Source organism: Nilaparvata lugens, chromosome 9, assembly GCF_014356525.2.
Source record: "Nilaparvata lugens isolate BPH chromosome 9, ASM1435652v1, whole genome shotgun sequence".
Lineage (NCBI taxonomy): Eukaryota > Metazoa > Arthropoda > Insecta > Hemiptera > Delphacidae > Nilaparvata > Nilaparvata lugens.
In genome coordinates, this window is record NC_052512.1 from 10,560,091 (window position 1) to 10,583,905 (window position 23,815).

The following is a 23,815-nucleotide window of genomic DNA, read 5'->3' on the forward strand; positions in this document are numbered from 1 at the left end:
TAGATAGTAAAGGTTATCCAGGCAACAGTTTTGAACAGCCCAATGGAAAGAAAAAAATTATTGCTATTAATTTAATAATATAAATTAATAATTTTTGAGGTTAGGTTCTTTGGTACTTACTAGTCGGCCACCTAAATAATTGATCGAGCCGTATAAATTTAGTTGCATACAAATAGCATTCGCTTAAACTGTGATCAGAGGGTTAGTAACAAGCATGGCATGTCAATTTGAAAGGAAAAGCGTTTTAGAAAATACAAATATGTTTATTCTGGCATACGAGCATGGACAAAATGTATAAAATAAATAAAAATATAAAGGAAATGGGATGTACCTCTACTCAGCGCATGAATACATTTGTAATTATAGAATATGCCAATCAAAATACAGTAACTGACCGGCGGTAAAAGTAAGTTGATTCAAATTATACATCATTTATTATATAAATGATAATAATTTGTAAACTATACAGTACTCAGATTTATGAAACAGATACAAACAGAATAGTTAAAACAATAATACTTGCTCTTTATGCTGTAACCTAGCAGATTTGCATGGACTATATTGAATCATATTATTGCCTAGCAGTGAGGCTAGGGATAGCACCAATCAGAGTGGATATTTTGATTATATGCAAATTCAAAAATACGGAAGTATGGTCTTGAAAAGAATAGGGGTAGGTCTAAGCCCACTTGCTTGCTAGAGGTCACCGGGAACAGCCACCAATTTATAGAGCACAAGATCCCTTTTCAATATTTGCTCATTTTAGTATCCAAAGTTGAACTTTATAAATTAATTGTATTGGACTAAGTGGAGTTGCATTATAACAAGAGTCATTCAGCAAAAAATCCCCTAGAAGGAAACGACAGCAGCCCACCAGGAAGACATCAAAACTAATCCAGAGCACCATCAAAATTGTGGAAGTTGACATGTGAGTTCAATTTGCAAAAATTATTTGAGAGGGCCCTCAGAGCTTTGAATTATCATAATTTATGAAAGCTAGCTCATCAAAAGGTTGTTTGAATATTAAAAAAGTAATACCAAAACTTGCCCAAGTATTTAAAGTGAATGGAATAATTTTTAAGAAACCTCTATGAGACTTACTATTGAATATGCACAGAGGGAAATTTATTGATATTTGATTTATTATAATTTTATGCTCATTCATTACATCTTTGGTTAGTAAATTATTGGATGTTTGAAAAGCTCATGTTCATAAGATAGATTGATTTATCTAATTTCCACCAGAGGCCGAACCCAAGCCCTGAGAGATATATATTTATATATTCTGATATTCATAATTTCATAGTTGATTTTTAATATTAATTTGGAGAGAAGATTTATGAAGTTTTATTCGACAAGCAACAGAAAGTTGATAAATGAGCTTCATAGTTTGAAAGTATATATTTGCTGATTAAAGAAGCACATGGTAATATTTTGTGATAAGAAACAAAGTTTTGAGCTACATGTGATATTTTTTGATATATATTCATTCTCATATCATTTTTATATTTGTTGCTCTACATTTTTTATTTATTGCTCATTGGATTTTTCATGTAATTATATGTTTTATGTTCATTGAATGGTGCGCCTTTCATTTATTATCCTATCTCCATGCATGACCAATCTTGTTATATTCTATTTTATTATTATTATTATTGACCTATTGTTAAAATTATCAACCAACTGTATTCTTCACCAAATAAGTTGGATCAATCAGTGATGGATACAGCAGTGATTGTTAAATCTTTGGGAATAATACATTCCTGAGATTTATGTAAATTATCCAGTACCAACACATCTGATTTGAAGAAACTCAAAGGTCATAGTATTAAGTTCCAGCAATATAAATAAATATAATTTATAAGGTATTCTGACAGAGTATCGCCTTTGATTCTGCTTGGTATCGTTTTTCATTGCTGAACACTTTGGCGAATGGTGGCGGGTGGCATTAGTGGCAATACTGCATTGTCCAGTACAGTAATCAAAGCCCTTATATCCTTCTACCTCTACTGCATATATATTTGTGGAGTACACCAAATCAGTCACAAAAACTGTGAACTGTTAAAGCAGCCGACGTTTGCAGCCAGCGAGAGCAGAGAGTTGTCTGAGCTCCTAGGAGAGCTGGTAAGAGGTTGGTACTATTGCTCTTTCAGGAATCACAAAAATCACAAATATTATATGTATTTAAAATCTTTGCCCTACCGACTGCGGCCAAGCAGGGCACACGATATAGGAAAAATAACGTCACAAACTATAAAACCTAATCCAACCTATTTGTGCTTTCAAGAGACCTCTGCAGAGCTTAGGTAACACTTGCTTTTGATAGATACAAAAATATAAAAATGGATAAATACAAAAATATACAAATGGATAGATACAAAAATAAAATTGCTCTTGATGCATATTGACAAATCCTTGTCCCACTCAATATTGAAGTTACTATAGTGAGGTCCACGTTATGATGGCAGTGGGGGAAGATAGGAGAACAACATTGCCGATCCTCTGTCTTGTCAATGCCTTCCATAGACGATAGCTGATACAGGCTTATTGATGTAATATTAACTGTTCATTCTCATTTGAAAAAATCATTTTTTTTTATTGAGCATTAAATTATATTTATATAATGAATTTTGATAATTGAAATGGAATATTCTGTTGATTAATTATCAATTCTACATTGTTAAAAGACGATCTTGCAACACAGCAAAGCAAGAAAGAGATAGCACTATCTGCTTTGTTGAATGATAGACAAGGATAGCAATACCATTGTTGATCGAGCACTACCATTATAATGTGAACCTCACTATGAAGGAACATGTCATCAAAATTGTTATTTCTACATTTCAGTCTAAAGTGACAATAATGAAATAGTAGTATCATACTCACAATAAAACAGTGGAAGCATTTCCTGTTCCAACGCCCACATTGGAGTTGGGGGTGAATGTCAAAGTATTTGGTCCTCCTCCAACGAAAACCGAACTTCCAGATTCACTATCCTTGAACTTCTCCAAAGTCTTGGGCACATCAATGAGGTGAATGATTTCATCTCTAGTTTTCAACACTTGTTTCTTAGTCCTGTTTAAATAATGTTACATTGTTGGTATATTTTCTACAAACTAGAATCAATTGTCAGATTTTTAATGGATGCTCAGATTTGCTGTTTGTAAAAATCCTACTACAGAGTTGTGATCTATTCTGAAATGTTTATTCTATGTTCCAATGGTTTAATTTATTTTGAATCTATTTAAAACTAAGATTTACTTTGAACAGTTAGCATTACTTATAATATATATCATCGCCTCCAAGTACAGTAAAAATGAGACTTCATCTTCAAAATCATACTCAGTTCATCCTCAGATCATACCAATAAAAAGCATGAAAATGAGATTTGATCCTCAAATCATACCCCAGAATATAGCATAGTAGGGGTATAGTGGGAGTACTGCCCCAAAGCTGGCTCAAGGCTGCCCCAAAGCTGCTCCAAGGCTGCCCCAAAGCTGCCCCAAATCCTACCCAAAGCTGATTCTTGGTTCTCACCTTGCCCAATCCAATGTAATCTGAACTAACTTAACCTAGCCATACCCCTAATCTCACAATAAATCTCAAATAAAGATCCTCATTCCCACTTTTTTGGAAAAAAACCAGATCCAGCTTTTTTTATTTCTTGAATGACTAAGAAACCATCAATTTTACAAAAACATTATAGGAATAACTTTTTCCAGTAAATCTAATTACAAATCCATTGCCACCCCATTTGTCAAGATTGAACAAAAAATAAGGATCAGTCCACATTCATAATAGCAGATCATGATTTCACTTCTTGCTGTAGGCTAGATATATTTTGGAGAGACAGAAAGTTGTTTGACCTCTACATGTGAAAGTGCTTTGGTTGGAGAAAGTGAAAGTGGTCAGAAGTCCCTCCTGTTTCTGCCACTTTCACTTTCTCCAACCAAGTATGTTAGAGTAAAGTGAAAGTGGGTCAAACAGCTTCCAGTTTCTCTGGTTGGAGAAAGTGAAAATGGCAGAAATCCCTCTACTCACAAACTATAAAAGCTGATTTCTAGTCTGAAATCATTCACACTGTATTCAAGGAAGCAGTTGGAGGTGGACATACATACTACAGCAAACATCTGTGCATAAGTCTTCTACCTTCCAAGTTAGAAACATGAAGGTGAGTGTTATCTATTATACTTTCTTGAGTTTATACTTTCTAATGCAATTATGTGGTAACAATTTTGAAATAATTTCTATGAGTGTAGCAGTCCCCCCTTCTTACTCACTCTCTCTGTTTCTTCCCTATCTCTTCTGTGATAGAGAAGTTCAGAGCACAGAAAGGTGATTGGCATAAATCAACCTCAAATTTACATGTACTGTAAAAGATTCCTTTCAAAGTTTTCTGTTATTGTAAATGTTCCTGTCACAGAAGGTATGATGAGTTAATGAAGATTGGTTATAAATTTGATTTGACTATTCATTAATCATTTTCTAGAGATGGACTCAGTCATGATTAATATTATATGTGGAATTTTGATCATGAGTTGTAAGTTCATCAGGCAACGTTTCTCAGCCATAATTAGTATTATAAGTAGAATTTTGATCATGAGTTAATTTTATTATAAGTTTATTAGGTAGTATGAGACTTGAGGCAACTGAGCTTACGAATAAGGTTAGAACCTTGATTATGAGTTTAATTCCATTGTCTGCTAATAATTGCAATGTTGCTCCATGCAACTGAGGTTATTGATTCTTGATTATGATTTTGAATAAATTTAGGAACTTTGGGACATTATTCTCAATTATTTCTCAATATTCTTAAAATATTAGGTATAGGAGATGGATTATTGATTAAGTTCACTCTCATCTTTCCAGGAACCATGTATACCTGTATTTGAAGAAAACAAAATAGAGAGAAGTCACCCTAATAGAAAGCTATTCTGAACCAGGACATGAATATGGAGGAGTTCAATAATAATTGTGAGTAGGCTACGTTTGTATTACAGTTTTATGAGACTATAGTTTGAAATATGAGGAAGTTCCAGTTCATACTCTTGGATACATTCCCACTTGCACTCTATTGCTCTCTTTCTATCACACACACAAACTCAGATACAAGTCAAACAGAGTAGAGTGAAGTAACCTCCAACCAAAAAGCATCCCTCTCACTCACTCCCACCATCATGCTCTCTTCTACTTACTCCTTCTCACTCACTACTACTATTATGCTCTCTTCCACTTATTCCCTCTCTCTCTCTCTCTCACTCTCCAATTCATTCATAATTTATTGAAACTTTTGAAAGAACATAGAGAATTTTTTATTGATTTCAGGAGTCCAGGAGATTGTAATCTATTCTCAGTTCAATCCTTCACTACCAGGATAACACCAAGACAAAAATTCTGGGAATGTCACACTCATCTCCATATCATCATATCATGGTAGAAAGGTATTTCAATAAGACTCATCAATATTAAGTTCAGTTCAGTTTTTTATCCATATTAAAAAACATATATAGAAATGTATAGGCCTATTACAGAGAGAGGTATAAATGTTTGCATTTTAGATGGGATCATTTTGAAATTATTGATCCTATATTGATATTTCAAAACTTAAAACCAATTGTACTTGATATCTGTTCAAAGGAAGCTAAAACATTCAATCATAATATAAAATGTTTTGTTGCTCTCAAATTGAAGCTGAAGAAATCAGTTGCAGATCATGAAATGAATACTACACCAACATTTCATGGGATAGCACAAACAATTCTACAAATTCAAGATAATATAAAAGAGTTTAGTGTTCAATGGGATGAAGCAGAAGGTATTATATGGAATAAAATAGATGAATTTATACAATATGGTAGTGATTGGGTGGATAATTCAATTGAATGTTTTGATTTGAATATTGTTCGCTACAAACCAATATATTCAGGAACATAATTATGTACCAACTCCCAAAAAGTTTGATAATAATAAATCAACTATTTATATGAAAAATGAGGATCAAAGGTGCTTCTTATGGTCAGTACTAGCATACTTCAATCAAGACCAAAAACACAATAGAGTAAGAGATTTACAAAAATACTCATATTTAGTTAATGTTGAGGATTCGGAATTCCCTCTAAAAATAGGAGACATTCCAAAATTTGAGAGTTTGGATGTAGATATTTGTATAAATGTTTATGATTATGTAGAAGAGAGCAACACCATCTCCCCACTCTATGTATCTGAATATCAAAGTAGATTGCATAAAATAAATTTAATCTTGCTAGAGGATAAACATTTTATTTATATAAGGAATCTTTCAAGACTAACTCTTGCAAATGTAGCTAGTTCATACATTCCAACTCCAAAAAGACTTGCCAATAAGAAAGCAACTTTCAACATACTCAATGATGATCAGAAATCATTCTTATAGTCAGCACTATCATTCTTCAATCAAGATCAAAAGAGCAATAGAGTAACAGACCTACAAATATATTCACACCTAGTCAATTTTGAGAATTTGAAATTCCCTATTAAAATAGAAGACATTCCAAAATTTGAGAGTTTGAATGTATATATTTGTATAAATGTTTAGGATCATGTAGAAGAGAGCAACACTATCTCCCCACTCCATGTATCTGAATATCAAAGCAGATTGCATTAAATAAATTTGATATTGCTAGAGGATGAACATTCCATTTATATAAGGAATCTTTCAAGACCAATTCTTGCAAATGCAGCTAGTTCCTACATTCCAACTCCAAAAAGACTTGCTAATAAGAGAGCAACTGTCAACATACTCAATGATGATCAGAAATCATTCTTATGGTCAGTACTATCATTCTTCAATGGAGATCAAAAACACAATAGAGTAACAGACCTACAAAAATATTCACACCTAGTCGATGTTGAGAATTTGAAATTCCCAGTGAAAATAGAAAAAATTCCAAAATTTGAGAGTTTCAATGAAGATATTTGTATAAATGTGTTGAGTTATGAGGATGAGAAGGATATTATATATCTCATATTCAGATCAAAGAATAGAGGAAGGAAGCATACAATAACTCTTCTTCTCCTAAAAAAACAGCATTATAATCTAGTGAAGATTTATCAAGATTGTTTTCTGATCAAACAGAACATCATGGAAAAGTTGAGATATGTCCCTATTGTTTACATAGATTCACAAAGACAAATGCTCTTGCTAATTTAGAAAAACATCTAGAATATGTTCATTGAATAAATGTGAAAGAGTTAGAATGCCATAAGAGGAGGAGATATTGAAATTCTTGAATTATAGTTACACTCTCAAAGTTCTATACATATATACAGATTTTGAATGTATGATTATTGATAATATTCACAAACCATGTGGTTATGGTTATTTGATAATAGATGAGGAGGGAGAGATATATTGTGGTCCAAAAATTGTTAGGGATAATAGCTTAAAGGAATCTGTGAAATTGATTGATAATTTCATAGATGAATTAGAAACATATAGTGTTAAAAGGTAAAAAGGTTGAGGAGTATATTGATGAGTATGGTAGATTTGACTTGGTAGTGTGTGATAATGGTACGGTATTTCATAGTAAAATCTGGAAAGAGTCAATGACAAGATTAGGGGTAAAATATTACTATATATCAATTTCTCACCCTCGATCTAATTTGAGTGAATGTCTACTCAGAGAGGTTAACCGTATTTTACGGACATCCCTAGTGGAAGTGATCAATAGAGATCAATAAAAAAAAATGTATGATATCAATAGGTATTTGGGCCAATACACATCAATAGGTATCCATGGATATGTATTGATGTGTATTGGCCCAAATACCTATTGATATCAATACACATCAATACATATCCATGGATATCTATACATAACCAGCTGTATTGATATCAATACACATCAATACATTTCCATGGATATGTATTGGCCCAAATACCTATTGATATCAATACAAATCAATACATATCCATGGATATCAATACACATCAATACATTTCCATGGATATGTATTGATGTGTATTGGCCCAAATACCTATTGATATCAATAAAAATCAATACATATCCATGGATATTGATATGTAACCAGCTGTATTGATATTAATACACATCAATACATTTCCATGGATATGTATTGGCCCAAATACCTAATGATATCAATACACATCAATAGGTAGCCATGGATATCAATGCATAACCAGCTGTATTGATATCAATACAGATCAATAGCCATCTATAAGCAGCCTGTCTCCTTTATAGAAAAAATCCTCTTTTGAATCTAGGAGAGCAGCTTAGGATGAAGATAACATTTGCAAGGATTATAATATTTTAACCCAGCTGCAACTGGCATCAGACAAGAGAGTATACCTGTTTAATTATCTATAATTAATATAAGTGAATTGGATTCAGTGAATAGATGTCTATTGACATATTGATGGAAAATTAAGGGATGTAAATAGTTGAGACATAAATTTAATAATGTGAGAAGTTTGTTTATTAAAATAACTCATATGCATGTCATTTATCTAGTAAGAAAGGTCCTTATTGTGGTGCTCCAGAATACTTTAATCTCTTCCTGTTTAAAGTAGCAATTTTTTGAGCTACATACTGGTTTATGTTACTGCACCTCAATTCAATCTCAATTTTTGAAGCATTCACATTTTCCTCCAGGATCCGGTGTTTGAACATTTCTAGAACAAATAACAGTTCAAAGTATACAATCTTCACAAATTAGAAAATAAGGATTTTATTTCCTGAATTAATCTGCTAGCAAATTTATTAAATAACCTGAAAATGTATTTAAATATGCATGACTCTCCCTCTCCTGAAAGGAAAGTCTAAGATAATACAAGAGTGTTTTTTTCACGTGAAATTTATGTCCTCACAGTTTTACATTATAACGTCATATTCTGGTGGAAAAGTCGAGAAAATCACATTTTTTCACATGGAAAAAAGTGTAAATGTTCCAACTTTTCACGTGAAAAGTATGTAAAACTGAAACTTGAAAATAACATTTTTTTTGTTTCTACATTTTCACGTTATACTGAACATGTATACTGAACTCTTAGAAAAGAACATGAATAAGACGGTTTTTTCTACATTTCTTGTCCCACATTTGGTCATTTCTTTCGCATGAAAATTTCCAAAAATTTATATGAAAATAACGTTCTTAAAATACATTTTTACAATATTTTATTGTGAAAAGATTGAGAAGGATTACCTTGATTATTCTGAATAAATAACCTTTTCAATTCTTCATTTTTACATTAAAAAACTAGAAATCTTATAAAACTTTTGAATAACCACAATAAAATGTGAAGTAAATTCTCTACGCTAACTTTACAATAATTTTACACAAAACTGGATAAAAATTTAATTCAACTATAAAGTCCTATTCAGACAAATGGATTTTTCCTAGTAAGTAGTGATATATGCAATCTAACAGCTGGACACTATAATTACAAAAAGAAAGCTCATTTTCATTTGTAATCATTCAACAGCTTACAAATTTCAAAAATGTTTCATGTAAGCTTCTTTTTTCAGCTGTTGGACTTTGTATCAGCCATTTGCTAGTATTAGCTTTGCATCACCAATGGGAAAAAACCATAAATGTCTGGATGGCCGATAGGGAGATTTTTGCTTCAATAAAATGGTGAAACAACAATAATTTTTATTAAAATTGAATTTATTTTCAAAACATCACAGTCTTCAACCCTTCAATAAATTGGAGACTGTTGTAGAAATAATACTGTAACTTTCAGGATAAGTTATTGGTCAAATACTCCACCTTTTGACATACAACTGAATTTCAACTCATCATAAGGGTGTGACTTGGGGGTTGAAAATCAAAGATTTTGATTACATTTTTGATACCCATTGTGTATTATCTTAAAAGCCTTCTCAAAACGAGAAAGATGAAATCAATAAAAATCTTCTATGATACTTTTATCCAAAATCCATGGGAGTGGCTGTAGTTGAGTGGATCAGATGCTGGCTTTATGATTCAGAGGCCCGGGTTCAAATCCCGGCCTGGGCCAAGATATTTATCTTGGGCCACTCCCGTGTTTTGGATGGACACGTTAAGTCGTCGGTCCCGGCTGCCTAAAAAGCAGTCGTTAGGTCATGTCAGAGGCCCTGGAATTGATCAGTTGCGACCTGAAAACTCTGACACCAGACCTGAGCCAGCCAGGTCACTTGATATTATTAATATTATTATTATTATTATTATTATTATTATTATTATTATTATTCAAAATGGCGGCTGATTGAAGTTTTGGTTTTTGAAGAAATAATTGATAAAATTCAATCAGCCTCCATTTTGGTTAAGAGTATCATAGATTTCTATTGATGTCATCTTTCTAGTTTTAAAAAGGCCTTTATAATGATGTATCACACAATGGGTGTTTACATTAAAAATATTTGAGTTATAACCCCTCATTTCTTTACAAACTGTAACTTCAATCAGCCACTGTTTTGGATTCAAGTTTCATAGTACATTCCAATTGATGTTATGTTTCTTGTTTTAAAAAGCCCTTTGAAATAATGTACCACATAATAGGTGTTTACATTAAAATTTTCCAGTTAAAACTCTTGAGTCATCATATTATACATTCTGAACCTAGTCAACCCCTCATGAAGGGGTTGAAATTCAGTTAAACCGTACATCAAGAGTTAGAGTATTTGACCAGTAACATATCCTGAAAGCTACAGTATTATATCAACAACAGTCTCTAATTTATTGAAAGGTTCCCTTACATATGACTCATCCGGTATGATCACTAACTTATAATGATTAGCACAAGCCCAGAGCTCATGTGGACATCACCCATAAAAAAAATTGTTCGACTTTATATTCTGTTTTAAATTAATCAAAATTGAGACTTACTTAGATTTCTCTTTGCTGGTAAACCGAGTTTTTGGAGACTTCAGCCAGTATTTGATTACCATACTGCTTCTATGTCTTTTTCTTTTGTGTTGGAAAATTTCATCACCACAGCTCCTATCAGAGATGAGACAAAAGTTTAGTTATAATTAAACATATTTCAAATAATATTTTTCGACTAGAAAATTGGAGAAAACACACATGTTGCAAACACACATTCTCACTCTTTCTTATTATATAAAATATATATTGCTAAAATGAGAGGTCTACACCGATAGTTTTTCCAAATTGGAATAAGATATATAGCTGTTAATATAAATAAATGAATCAATTGCTTGCTGGAAAAAGTTCAAATAAAGCCTGCCGGTCCAGAAAACAACTGAATAAATTTCAATCTATCAATCCACAGTCATATATTATTGATATTAAGTTCATTATAATAACATGAGTATGGATTAGTTTGTGGTGACTTCAATTACTTAGGCTAGCCTAAATAAGAAGTTTTGTTACACATCTAAATTTATATGTACTAGCATATAACCCTGGAATGTGTCTGCCTAGAATAATGATCATCTTATTTCCAGCAATGATAAATTCAAGAGGCTTTTCTCTTATTATTATTAAGTTATGCCTCAAATAATACGGTAGTGTTGTGTTATAAGGTTATGTTATGCATGGCCTTTAATAGTCTTTCGAAACGATTATCATTTAAATATATGAGTATTTATACCTATAATAAATGTATTCTTTCATTTTACAGTACATCAATAAAAACAGAATCACTCGACTTACCTATATTTCCTGGATAAAATCACAAAAATTACTGTTGTCCTTCCCAAAAAACCGTTGGTCCTTGTGCAATGTGCATCCTGTGTCGTGTCATCATGATAGACCCAAAATGTCGATATAATATTATCAATACATCAATGAATAATAATTATTGACTATTAATAATTACATATTCTCAAACATCATCTACATCTTTGCTTGGAGATGTGTTATTCAAATTACATAGTTTAAATAAGTAAAAGTAAAATACAGTCCTGATTTCTACATTTTTGAATGCAATAAAATCAGTTTTTCCCGGGAAAAAAGTGAGAATCAGTTTGATATATCGATTGTTAAGACTTTGATATCTCCATTTCACAGTATCAATATTATTGATAACATATCAATATTTTCATTCGATACCATAGTAATGGTGGAAATTTCAAAATTATTGACAATGTTACTGTTATTAAAATATTTCATATTTATTTCAGGTGGAGATTATTGATTTTTTATGGGGGGACATTTGTGCTTGACACTGAAATAATGTTGGAAATGATAAAATAGTAGGTTGTTATTATTTGAATTGAAACCCCAAAAATATTTTCAAAGTCTGTGTGAGTAATTCCGGATACTGCATGATTTTCCCCATAAACTGTGATCTAATTTGAAAAAATGTTATAACTTTTCTAATTTTGAATGGAATAATTTTTAATTCTAGGACAAGGTTGATAATATGAACAGAAACGTCCATGAATTTTTACAGAATTTTTCATGATGAACCAACATTTTTTTTTTTAATTTAGAACGTCAGTAGCACATTAATGGCACGTCTGACAGTATTTTCACATAGGACAAAAAGTGCTGGAAATTCACTTCTACACCCGAATTAATCATCAAAAATACATTGTTCCGGGAAAATTGAAAATCTGCCAAAAATATTCAAAGTTTTTAACTGCATTTAAAATTACTGCAAAAGGTCTATAAATCGTTAACGGTGCATTGTAGACGATTTTTGCAAGAGACAAAAAATGGTGAAAATTCACTTTTACACCCGAATCATTCATCAAAAATACATTGTTCCGGGAAAATTGAAAATCTGCCAAAATTATTCAGTTTTAAACTGCATTTAAAATTACCGCAAAAGGTCTATATATTGTTAATGGTGCCCTGTAGATGATTTTTGCAAGAGACAAAAAGTGCTGCAAATTAACTTCTACACCCGAATCAGTCATCAAAAATACATTGTTCCGGGAAAATTGAAAATCTGCCAAAAATATTCAATTTTTAACTGCATTTAAAATTACCGCAAAAGGTCTATAAATCGTTAGACGATTTATTAGACATTGCTAGACGATTTTTGCAAGAGACAAAAAGTGCTGCAAATTAACTTCTACACCTGAATCAGTCATCAAAAATACATTGTTTCGGGAAAATTGAAAATCTGCCAAAATTATTCAGTTTTAAACTGCATTTAAAATTACCTCAATCCATGGACTCCTATTGATATCACTAAACTTGTAGTGATATCAATATAAGTTCATTGACTGTATTTACTGTGATTTCTATTGGTATCCATGGATTTCTATTGATATCCATGAGCTTCTATTGATATCACTAAACTTGCAGTGATATCAATATAAGTTCATTGACTGTATTTACCATCATTTCTATTGGTATCCATGAACATCTATTGATATCACTAAACTTGTATTGATATCAATATGACTTCATTGACTGTATTTACCGTGATTTCTATTGGTATCCATGGATTTCTATTGATATCCATGAGCACGTATTGATATCCATGAGCATATATTGATATCAATAGAGTTTTTCTATTGATTTCTATGGATCTCTTCCACTAGGGATATGTGCCAGAAAACAAGCATCATTTGTGGTACAAGTTTTTACCAAATGCTGAATATATCATAAATAATAATTTTCACGAAACCACAGAACACATTCCCATTGAGTTAATGGAGGATAAAAAATTGAATCACCTGGTGTTCAAATACATAAAATTTCCACTAGAAAATAAATTCAAATTGGAGGATGAAGAAATTAGAAATAGAAAAATAAAAATTCATATTCAAAATAAGGGTGTCATAAAAAGATTCAAAAATCAGGGTAAACATAAAAGATGTCATGTATATAAAGTAGGTGAACTTGTATTGATAAAAAATTACATACTATCTAATAAAATCAAGAAATTTTCTGCAAAACTATGCCCAAAGTATAAAGGCCCATACGAAGTTGTAGATGATTTGAAGAAAGGATGCTACTTATTAAAAGACTTTACAAAAAATAAGTTTGTTAAAGTAAATCAGTACATGATGAAACTATATTACAGTAAGTAATGAGAATATGATGATAAAAATAATGGATTATTGTCATAGTTGACAACATAGGCTACATGAGTTGTAAATATTTCAATTATTAAATTTTGATTATTATCACTAATGGAATAAACAATGGATATGTTGTTTTGTAGAAGTTAAGTTTGGTTTGGATTTCAAAGCATAGGATTAGGTGGCTTATATAATAAATTATAATATTATAATTTTTTCCCTAATATGAGTTTAAAAATAAAATGATTATTGCTATTATCAAATAAATTCATTATGTTATTGCTATTTTCACATTTTTTATGGAATAATATGCATATTGTGTGATTGGAACTGAATAACAGTTCAAAAAAATTTATTTTATGGCCTGAATTAATGAATTAAATAATAGAATTCTTGCTTGATAATAAATTAATGGGAAAAATATGGAGTATCTAAAATTTAAATGGAATTATTAAAACTGAAAATATGGAAGAATATCAATAATCAAGTCAATGAAAATAAAAAATAGAATATTATCAAACTTAAACAATTAATAGTACAATTGCTAAATGATGTGTAATCGAAATTTAAACTAGAAGTTTTACTAAATGATGTTTAAAAAAAGGTAAATAGTCAGGAGAATTGAATATGATCTAGGTGGAAGAGTGCATTCTAGAGAGGAATAAACTATCTGGGAACCAGAATAATGTATAGGAATTTGTGTTGATGTATAAAACAAGGATTATTATGCTAGTATAAATATTATGGCTACGGCTATTACTTAACACTAAGGGTGGAGTACATATTGATGTATTGTGTTTAGAGGCTATTGAGGTGTAGTAGGTGACATATTGAGACATGAGATCTCGTATATTTGAAGGAACTAAGATGTGGCTGCAAATCTTCAAGAGTGTAGATTTTCACTTTGAGAATATTAAAAATTAATGACATGTGTGGAATATTTTCGAAATTATAAAAAACATATTTATTTAATAGGAATGGGAAATTAATGTAATGACTTACAGGAATGATTTTTGAAATATCCAGTTATTGTCAAGTTATTAAATTTCTTAAAGCAGCTTCAATTTCTGATTATTCAAATGATTTCTACTCATCAATAAATAATTAGAGCATAAATAAATGGATTTTGAAAATTCTAGGTTGATGAATACTATATGAAAATTGTGCAGAATATAAAAGTAATAATTATAAGCTGGTACTGTACTTGTTAAGATAAATTCAATTGAATTGCTGGAAATCATTTTTCTTCAATTTTTTAATATTGGAAAAATCTTCCCAGAATTGCAATTATTGGTTTAGGGTGTTGTTAAGATGTATAAATATTATGATACTAGTTTAAGGTACTAGTTTAAGAATTCGAATGACTTTGATGATGTCAAAGAAGGGGTAGTCAATAAGAATTTTGAGAAAAATGCAGAAGAAAGGATATGCTCATGATAGTGAGTGAATACCGTAAGAGGAGAAAAAAAAATCATATCAAATAGTGGTGGCATACATTGTGTTCAACTTCTATTCAAGGAATTAAATTTATGACTTCGAGGAACTGTCAACTTCAACCTGATTGCTTTACAACAACAACAGAGGGGAGATGCATGATCGACTTCGAGCGATTGGGTCCTGTTTCCGGTGATGCAAAGATGTGGTCCAGTTCAGCAAATGTGAAATAATATTGCTATTTTTGTTTGTTAAAATTGATGGGATGTGACATGAAGCAAAAGAAATAAGTGTTTTAAATGAGAGTTGGAGAAGTAAAATGCAAAGTATCTTTCCATTTTTCCTATAACCTGAAGTTAATCCTATATTTTCTAAGTTATACCTTCCTTAAATTCATACCGTTCCTCAAGCTATCCATCTTAAACCTTCTTTGCAAAAAGAGACAAAAAACTGAAGGATTCATGTTACTATTTTGTAAAACAAAAAGTCAAAAGTTTGTTGAAATTCATGAGATGCGACATGAAAAAAGAAATGAGAGTTGGATAAGTGGAAAGCAAAGTATCTTTCCAATTCTCCTATAACCTAAAGTTAATCCTATCTTTTCTAAGCTATACCTTCCTTAAATCTATACCGTTCCTCAAGCTATCCATCTTAAACCTTATTTGCTATTTGCAAAAAGACAATAAACTGAAGTATTGGTGTAAAATAAGAAAGCAGGTGTTTAAATGATAAAATGAGAAGTAATGAAATACATCTACTAGAACTTCAAAAAAAAATTTTTTTTTTTTGCTATCCAGCTTCACTACAAGAACATGAAATAAGAAAGGAAGAAAGGAAACTTGTTCATCTAAAATGAACTGTTCCAGATCATTTGGATATTCAATTCACTCTACAAATGAAGAAGGAAAATTGATCAAAAAACACTTAGGAAATTTTGAAGATATTTGACTTAGTAGGAATAGCAATTGATCACATATCGAGCCAAGGTTCCAGACCATGCAATGAGGTTCGTCATCAGAGGTCCACCAACCTAACTGAAGGTTACTGTATGATCAAGGCCGACAAGAACTTCGAAGTGTATAACATATGCCACCAATATCTTTGATAAAATAGAAAATTTTGATCGTCATGTGTGTGAAAAAGTGAAAATTTTGAGCATATTTTTCCTTCTGTATAATTAATTGAAAATAATGCAACGAAATTTCGAACTTGAGTAAATTCAAGTAAATGCATCCTGTTGATTGTATTAAATGTGAAATTTATGTTCAAATTTTGAAATCACTTTATTATTATTCATTCAAATAATAATAATAATAATAATAATATAATAATAATATATAATAATAATAATAATAATAATAATAATAATAATAATAATAATAATAATAATATAATAATAATAATAATAATAATAATAATAATAATAAAATAATAATAATATGAAATAAAGAGAAATAATTAAAATATTAATAGATATCGTTTCACAAAAATATTTTGATCTTTAATTTCGATTATTATAATTTTGATTTTGAAAGATTATAGTAAAGTTGGCATTTCCAAATTCCAAGTTCGAAATTTCTACACTCGAGAGGGGGGGATTTGTAATATCACTTTTGAATCTCTGACATTGTTCTGAAAAAAGCTCAGGCTAGAGCTACTAGAGGACTGTAATTCACTATTCAAATTATCAAATACAAACAAGGAGCAAAATTTAATCTTCAATTTGAGCCAGGTTATTGGTACAGTTAAACTCTGCATTAATGAACAATAAAAAGAGCAAAAACTCACCAGATTTGATCCAATTTTGTCTACTTGCCCTTTGAAGCCTTTATTAGGTGTTTTGGTCAGATTCGAGGTGTGAAGAAATCTGGGAAAAAGATAGGTTTGCTTCCAGGCTGTATTTTTGTGTTGATTCTGCGTTCCACTTGCAGGTCATATACTGTATTTTTGAACAAAGCTCAAACTGGATTCTTTATAGATTCAAATCTGATTCGAATAAATTCAATTTAACACTATACTCAAACAATTATCTACAAGAAATTTCCAATTGAAATTACATTACAAAATACAAATTCGTTCTTGCACAACAACGGGCTGACAAGAAGAACGACGACTGAACGACTAATAATGGACGAAAGCAAGAATGACTCGGGCTTTTTTCTCGACAAACCAAAAACAGCTGGACAGTTGGCACTAGCGCAAACAAGCCTGCTATGGGCAAAACTGTAGTCAGGGATTTGGCGCTACAATTCAAAAAATGCTCTGGCCAAACCATACCCCCGCCTCTGAAAAACTATTTTTCAGCCAAGTTACAAAAACTGAAAAACCAAAGAAAGGAAAAAAATTCAGACATGCCAAAAAGAGCAAAAAAAAAACCAACACCAAAAAACAACACAAGGAAAAAATGCAACAAGCACAACAACTATTGAGTTGGGAGTGGATACAATTTTGTTACTGGTCTTTTATAAATACCAGTTTTTAGGCAAACACTCGCCACTCGAACCTCACTGTCACTTCCCGGAAACACCTGTTCAATGACACCCAGTGGCCACTGCAATAGAGGTGTGTTTGGTTGGTCCACTACCACAACCATTCCCACACTGATAGAAGTGGGTGATTTCAACCATTTTTTACGACTTTGGAGTTCGTGCAGGTACTCTCTTCTCCATCGGTTCCAGAACGATTGAATAAGTTGACCAATCAATTCATACCTGGTGAGACGATTCACAGGGACACTGTCCACGTCCCGCATGGGAAATGATTTCAACGGTGTGAGAGTCAAAAAGTGTGCTGGGGTTAAAGCCAGCGGTTCACACGGATCCTCACTCAGTACACACAGTGGGCGGGAATTCAGGACACCTTCAATCTGCACCAATACCGTGTTCAGTTCCTCATAGGTGAGAAGTTGATTGCCAATTACTCGGAACAGATGCAACTTTACAGATTTGACATTTGCCTCCCACAGACCTCCAAAATGCGGTGAACCAGGGGGAATGAATTTCCATTCAATTTTGTGTTCGGCGAGTTGACTAGTCAATATGGTTTGAAACTCGGACGAATTCAAAAGTTGAGATATCTTTCGCAACTGTTCCTTGGCACCTACAAGATTAGTACCACAATCGGAATACATCACACGACAGGGTCCACGATGGGACAAAAAATGACAAAACGCGGCTAAAAACATGGGTGTTGATAGATCCGATACCAACTCAATATGTACCGCCTTTGTTGCCATACACACAAACAGACAAATGTAGGCTTTCAAAATACAAGGATTACAACATTTCGTCATAGTAATATGCAAAGGACCAGTGTAATCCACACCACAATTTTCAAATGGTTTGCATTTTGACACTCGACAAGCAGGCAGGTCACCCATTTTTGGAATGATTGCATTATTACTAGGTCAAACACGGAAACAACGATTACACTTAAACACACAAATACAAATAATAGAGCGAGCAGACAGTATCCAGAATTTCTGTCTGATCAAGGACAACAATAACGAAGGTCCAGCATGACAATTCTTCTTGTGATGATAATCAATCAACATTGATACGAAAGCATCGGATTTTGGTAAAATCATCTGATGACAAGTCTCAAATTCCAGTCCAGCATGAGACAAACGACCGCCGACACAAATCACACCTTTATCAATGAATGGAGACAGGCGACGAAGGCGCATAGAACAATCTTCTCCCTTCTCCAATTGCACAAATTCAGATGAAAAATGTATTTTCTGCACCACTTCACATAGATACATCTCAGCAACATCGAAATCTGATTCCTCTGATTGGGGTAAGATTCGTAAGAATTTGAGAACAAGAATTACAATTCTCAAAAGACGACCATAATCCAAACAACGACCAATCAATGAATATATTGCATTGCTGTTACAATCAGGAGATTTTGTGACTGTCAACACTGACGGTTTTTTCGCCTCCGGTGGATCCACTATCTCTTCCATTTGAGTTCGAACAGGCCAATCGGATTCGTCCTCTGCTATCCATGATGGACCTGAGAGCCACAACGGAAAGTTCACAAGCTTAACTGGTGATAAACCTCTAGACAAACAATCAGCGGGATTTTCAATTCCGGCAACATGCATCCACTCCTGTATACAGGAATCCTGTATTTTTGCAGGAAATTTTCCGAAAATTTCTCCAACATTGATGGTGAATTTGAAGTCCACTTTGTGAGCGAGAAACCTCCCCCCCAAACAGCTGCTTGGACTGACGATACAGCTCCGCGGCCTCTGACTCTGTGGTGACAGATGAGACTAAGTCGTCCATGAACATGTCTCTTGGTATTCTCGCCTTGGCTGCTGGAAAACGATCTCCATCCTCCTCTACAAGCTGGTGGACGGTGCGAAGTGCCAAATATGGAGAGCTTGAAACACCAAAAACAACACAATTGAGCTGATAAATTTTGATCGGATCCTCCGGCGAAAATCTCCACAATACACGCTGATAACGACGGCAGGAATCCTCCACTAATATCTGTCGATACATTCGTTTAATGTCGGCAGTTAGTGCTATTGGGAACAAACGAAAATTAACTAACAAAACAAAAATGTCAGTCTGCAATTTGGGACCAGCATGAAGAACCTGGTTCAATGACAAACCCAATGATGTTCTGGAACCAGCATCAAATACAACTCGGATGGGCGTGGTAGTGCTGCTTGCTTTCATGATGGCATGATGCAGTATGTAGTAACCACCTCGGTCTGTCTGATCTGCTACAAACAACATGTGACCCTGACGTAGGTAATCGATCAATATTTCATGATATGAAATACAAGTATTGCTGTCAAGCTCTAATCGTCTCTCCAAAGTCAGCAGTCTGTGTTTGGTGACAGCATACGGATCTCCCAAGCTGCTGGGCGGCTCCACAAATGACAAGGCAACAACAAAACGACCAGAATTCACACGATGTACAGACTTCCGAAAATTTACCTCACACTCCAACTCTTCCGGTTTCAGTTGACAGCTTGTTGCAGGGCACGATTCCAACTCCCAAAAACGTTCCACAAAACTATCCAATGATGGACTACTAACAAATGGACTACAGATGGCTGTAAAACAATTCGACACATTCGTTGTTGAAGTGAGAATCGGCGCTCTCCCCATCAGAATGTGACCAAAGACACTATTAACAGTCATCAATTCATGCGATTCACCTGTACTAGGACTCCCACGTAGCAAGTGAGGAACTAACTCCGCACCAATGATGCCATCTATTCTACTAGGAAGGTAGAATTTGTCGTCAGCCAGTGTGAGATTTTCAAGATGATGAAGTTTGGATCTGTCGATTTCACAAGAAGGCAACTTGTCGATGACTTTATCTACCACTGTGGCATCCATCGAAAACTTGATGGTAGGATCCAACTTCGACTGAATCGACACACAAGTACGACCTCGAACTTCACTAGTACCACCACCGAATCCACGAACAACGGTTTTCATGGGCTGGAATGGTAGTCTCGAACGCCAACACAATTTGGCTGTAACAAAATGACACTGACTCCCGGTGTCAATCAAGAAACGAACATCACAAAGCTGATCATTACAATCTCGAACATGTGCAGTGATGGTCGACAACACAATGGTCGAATTTTCTACATCGTTGGATGTAGAACAACAACTAATAGGTGATGTGCCACCTGCCTTGGAGTTCGACGAGGATGCAACACCTTCATTGGAACTTGATCTGGAAAAGTGCAATAAAGAATGATGGGATTCTCGACATTGAGCACACTGAGTTTTACTACGACAATCTCTACTCAAATTATCCACATCAAGACAACGAAAACAACAAAACTTTCCTTTAAGCAAACAATGAAGATCCCAAGGAGTCATTTTCAAGAAACTTGCACAATCTACTAACCTATGACCCGGTTTTGAGCACTTCAGACAATTTTGATTTTTACTAAATACATCGTTAGATGAATCATTAGATTGAACCACAAACACCTTTGATTTATTATCCTTTTTTTGCCTCATATTGTACGATTCAGTCTGTTTCTCATCAGAAGGAAGAGTCTTAATTTGCTTTTCGATGAATTAATAACATAATTGGCATAAGTTGGCATTGCCTTGTCACGTACGGCTGATTCAAAATTTCGACGAGAACTTGGATCCAGCAATCTCAAGCCATGATAGAGGAATATCGAGTCTGACAAATCAGTGAGTCGAAATCTCTTCACTGCATTGATTGAACTGCAAAACCCATCCAAAATCGCAATACAACCTGCCTTTGATTCTGATTTTATTGGACGAAATTCAAAAATTTGTTCGAAATAGGCATCGACTTGCGCCCGTGGATCGTTATAGCGGGTCAATAATGCCTGCCAAATTATTTGATAATTATTAGCCAATGGTGGCAAATGACGACAAATATTTGCTGCTTGTCCAGTAAGTCTACTCACAAGATATTGGACCTTCTGCTGATCGTTCAAACTCTTGTTGTCATGTATCAATGCCTTAAATAGTTCATAAAACACCGACCATTGAGTCTGGTTCCCATCAAATTTTGGAAGGTCGATTTTGGGCAGTACTGACTCGGACACGACCGGCTGTGCACTAGCTGCTGAAGCTGCCGAAGATTGAGCAAATGCATCAGTCGCCTCTTTCTGTTTGAGAGTGTTAGCCGCTACTTCAATATACTGAAACAGATCTAGATGTGAGTCGTTGAATGCTACAACATGGTCTTTATTCAACTCAAGTTCCAACTCATTAACCACTAATTCTGTCTTTTCATAATCCGAAATGGTCTGAGACACCCGAGGATACAACACTAAAAATTGCTCAGCAACTTTTGGATCAGAGACATTTTTAGACAGTTCATAAATTCTTTGCAATCGGGCATACAATTGTTCCAGTTTAGCGCGATGCACCCTGATTTGTTTCTGTAATTTTTCCTCCATCTTGAACTCATACACAAAACAATTCAGCCCCAACAATACAAAACAACAAACAATAAAACAAGAATGAGTTCAAAACTAAATGGAAGGAAGAATCACGACTAGTAAGTTATCAAAGTTAAACTTTGATTATCAATTCACAAGACAAGTTACTGCTGAAGACAAAACTATATGATTAGATGATGTTCTTCCAACAACTCACAAACAAACGATAACTTGTTGAATTGAACAAACAAAATCATGCAGGTGATTAACCTTCACTAACATGTACAATACAAAATGGACAATACAAAATCCAACAAACAAGCTCCTGAGAAAAAGAGCACAATGAGCCTAGTTTCAGGAAAATTAAAATTTTAACTGAAATAAATTTAATTTCAGACAAATACAAATTGACAAGAAACCTTGCTCTAGAACAAGGCTACAACAAACTAAAGTTGTGCATAGATCAGACCATTCTGAACATGTCAACATTGGAAAAATACGAAATTGCTTAAATCCAATGTGTGTGAATTAATCAACAAATTACAAATTTAAATTCATCACGGTTTGGAGGATCAAAATGTTCTGAACAAAGCTCAGGCTAGAGCTACTAGAGGACTGTAATTTACTATTCAAATTATCGAATACAAACAAGGAGCAAAATTTAATCTTCAATTTGAGCCAGGTTATTGGTACAGTTAAACTCTGCATTAATGAACAATAAAAAGAGCAAAAACCTACCAGATATAATCCAATTTTGTCTACTTGCCCTTCGAAGCCTTTATTAGGTGTTTTGGTCAGATTCGAGGTCGGAAGAAATCTGGGAAAAAGATAGGTTTGCTTCCAGGCTGTATTTTCGTGTTGATTCTGTGTTCCACTTGCAGGTCATATACTGTATTTTTGAACAAAGCTCAAACTGGATTCGTTATAGATTCAAATCTGATTCGAATAAATTCAATTTAACACTATACTCAAACAATTATCTACAAGAAATTTTCGATTGAAATTACATAACAAAATACAAATTCGTTCTTGCACAAGAACGGGCTGACAAGAAGAATGACAACTGAACGACTAATCATGGACGAAAGCAAGAATGACTCGGGCTTTTTTCTCAACAAACCAAAAACAGCTGGACAGTCAGCACTAGCGCAAACAAGCCTGCTACGGGCAGAACTGTAGTCAGAGATTTGGCGCTACAATTCAAAAAATGCTCTGGCCAAACCAGACATTATTTTTTCTAATGAATAACGATTTGCCTCGGCTTGGCTGCAATTGGTAAAGCATGAGAATGAAAATATAAGTTTGATCGTGGTTTTCTAGAATACAATTTCGATAAATCTTTAAAGGCTTGCTCAGGAGTTCCTGCAGTTTATTGCTTTTGAACAATTTATAAAATCTTTGGAATGTATTGTTTCCATAGAATTTAATTAACAATGCAATATACTGTTGTGTAAACCAGCTTATTCTATTAGTGATAAAATCGGATGGTAAC

The 23,815-nt window shown here is 33.3% G+C and overlaps 1 protein-coding gene across 2 annotated transcripts in view; it reads right to left on the reverse strand.

The window, feature by feature from the left end:
* Positions 1-2,726: 2,726 nt before the first annotated feature.
* LOC111051870 overlaps positions 2,727-23,815 on the reverse strand; it is a 206,794-nt gene continuing 185,705 nt past the window's right edge. Inside the window, exon 14 of one of the 2 annotated variants that reach the window (XM_039435477.1) lies at positions 2,727-3,075. The gene's annotated coding sequence lies outside the window, so the exon portion shown is untranslated. The remainder of the gene's footprint in view (positions 3,076-23,815) is intronic. The other variant, XM_039435478.1, reaches the window with a different exon arrangement.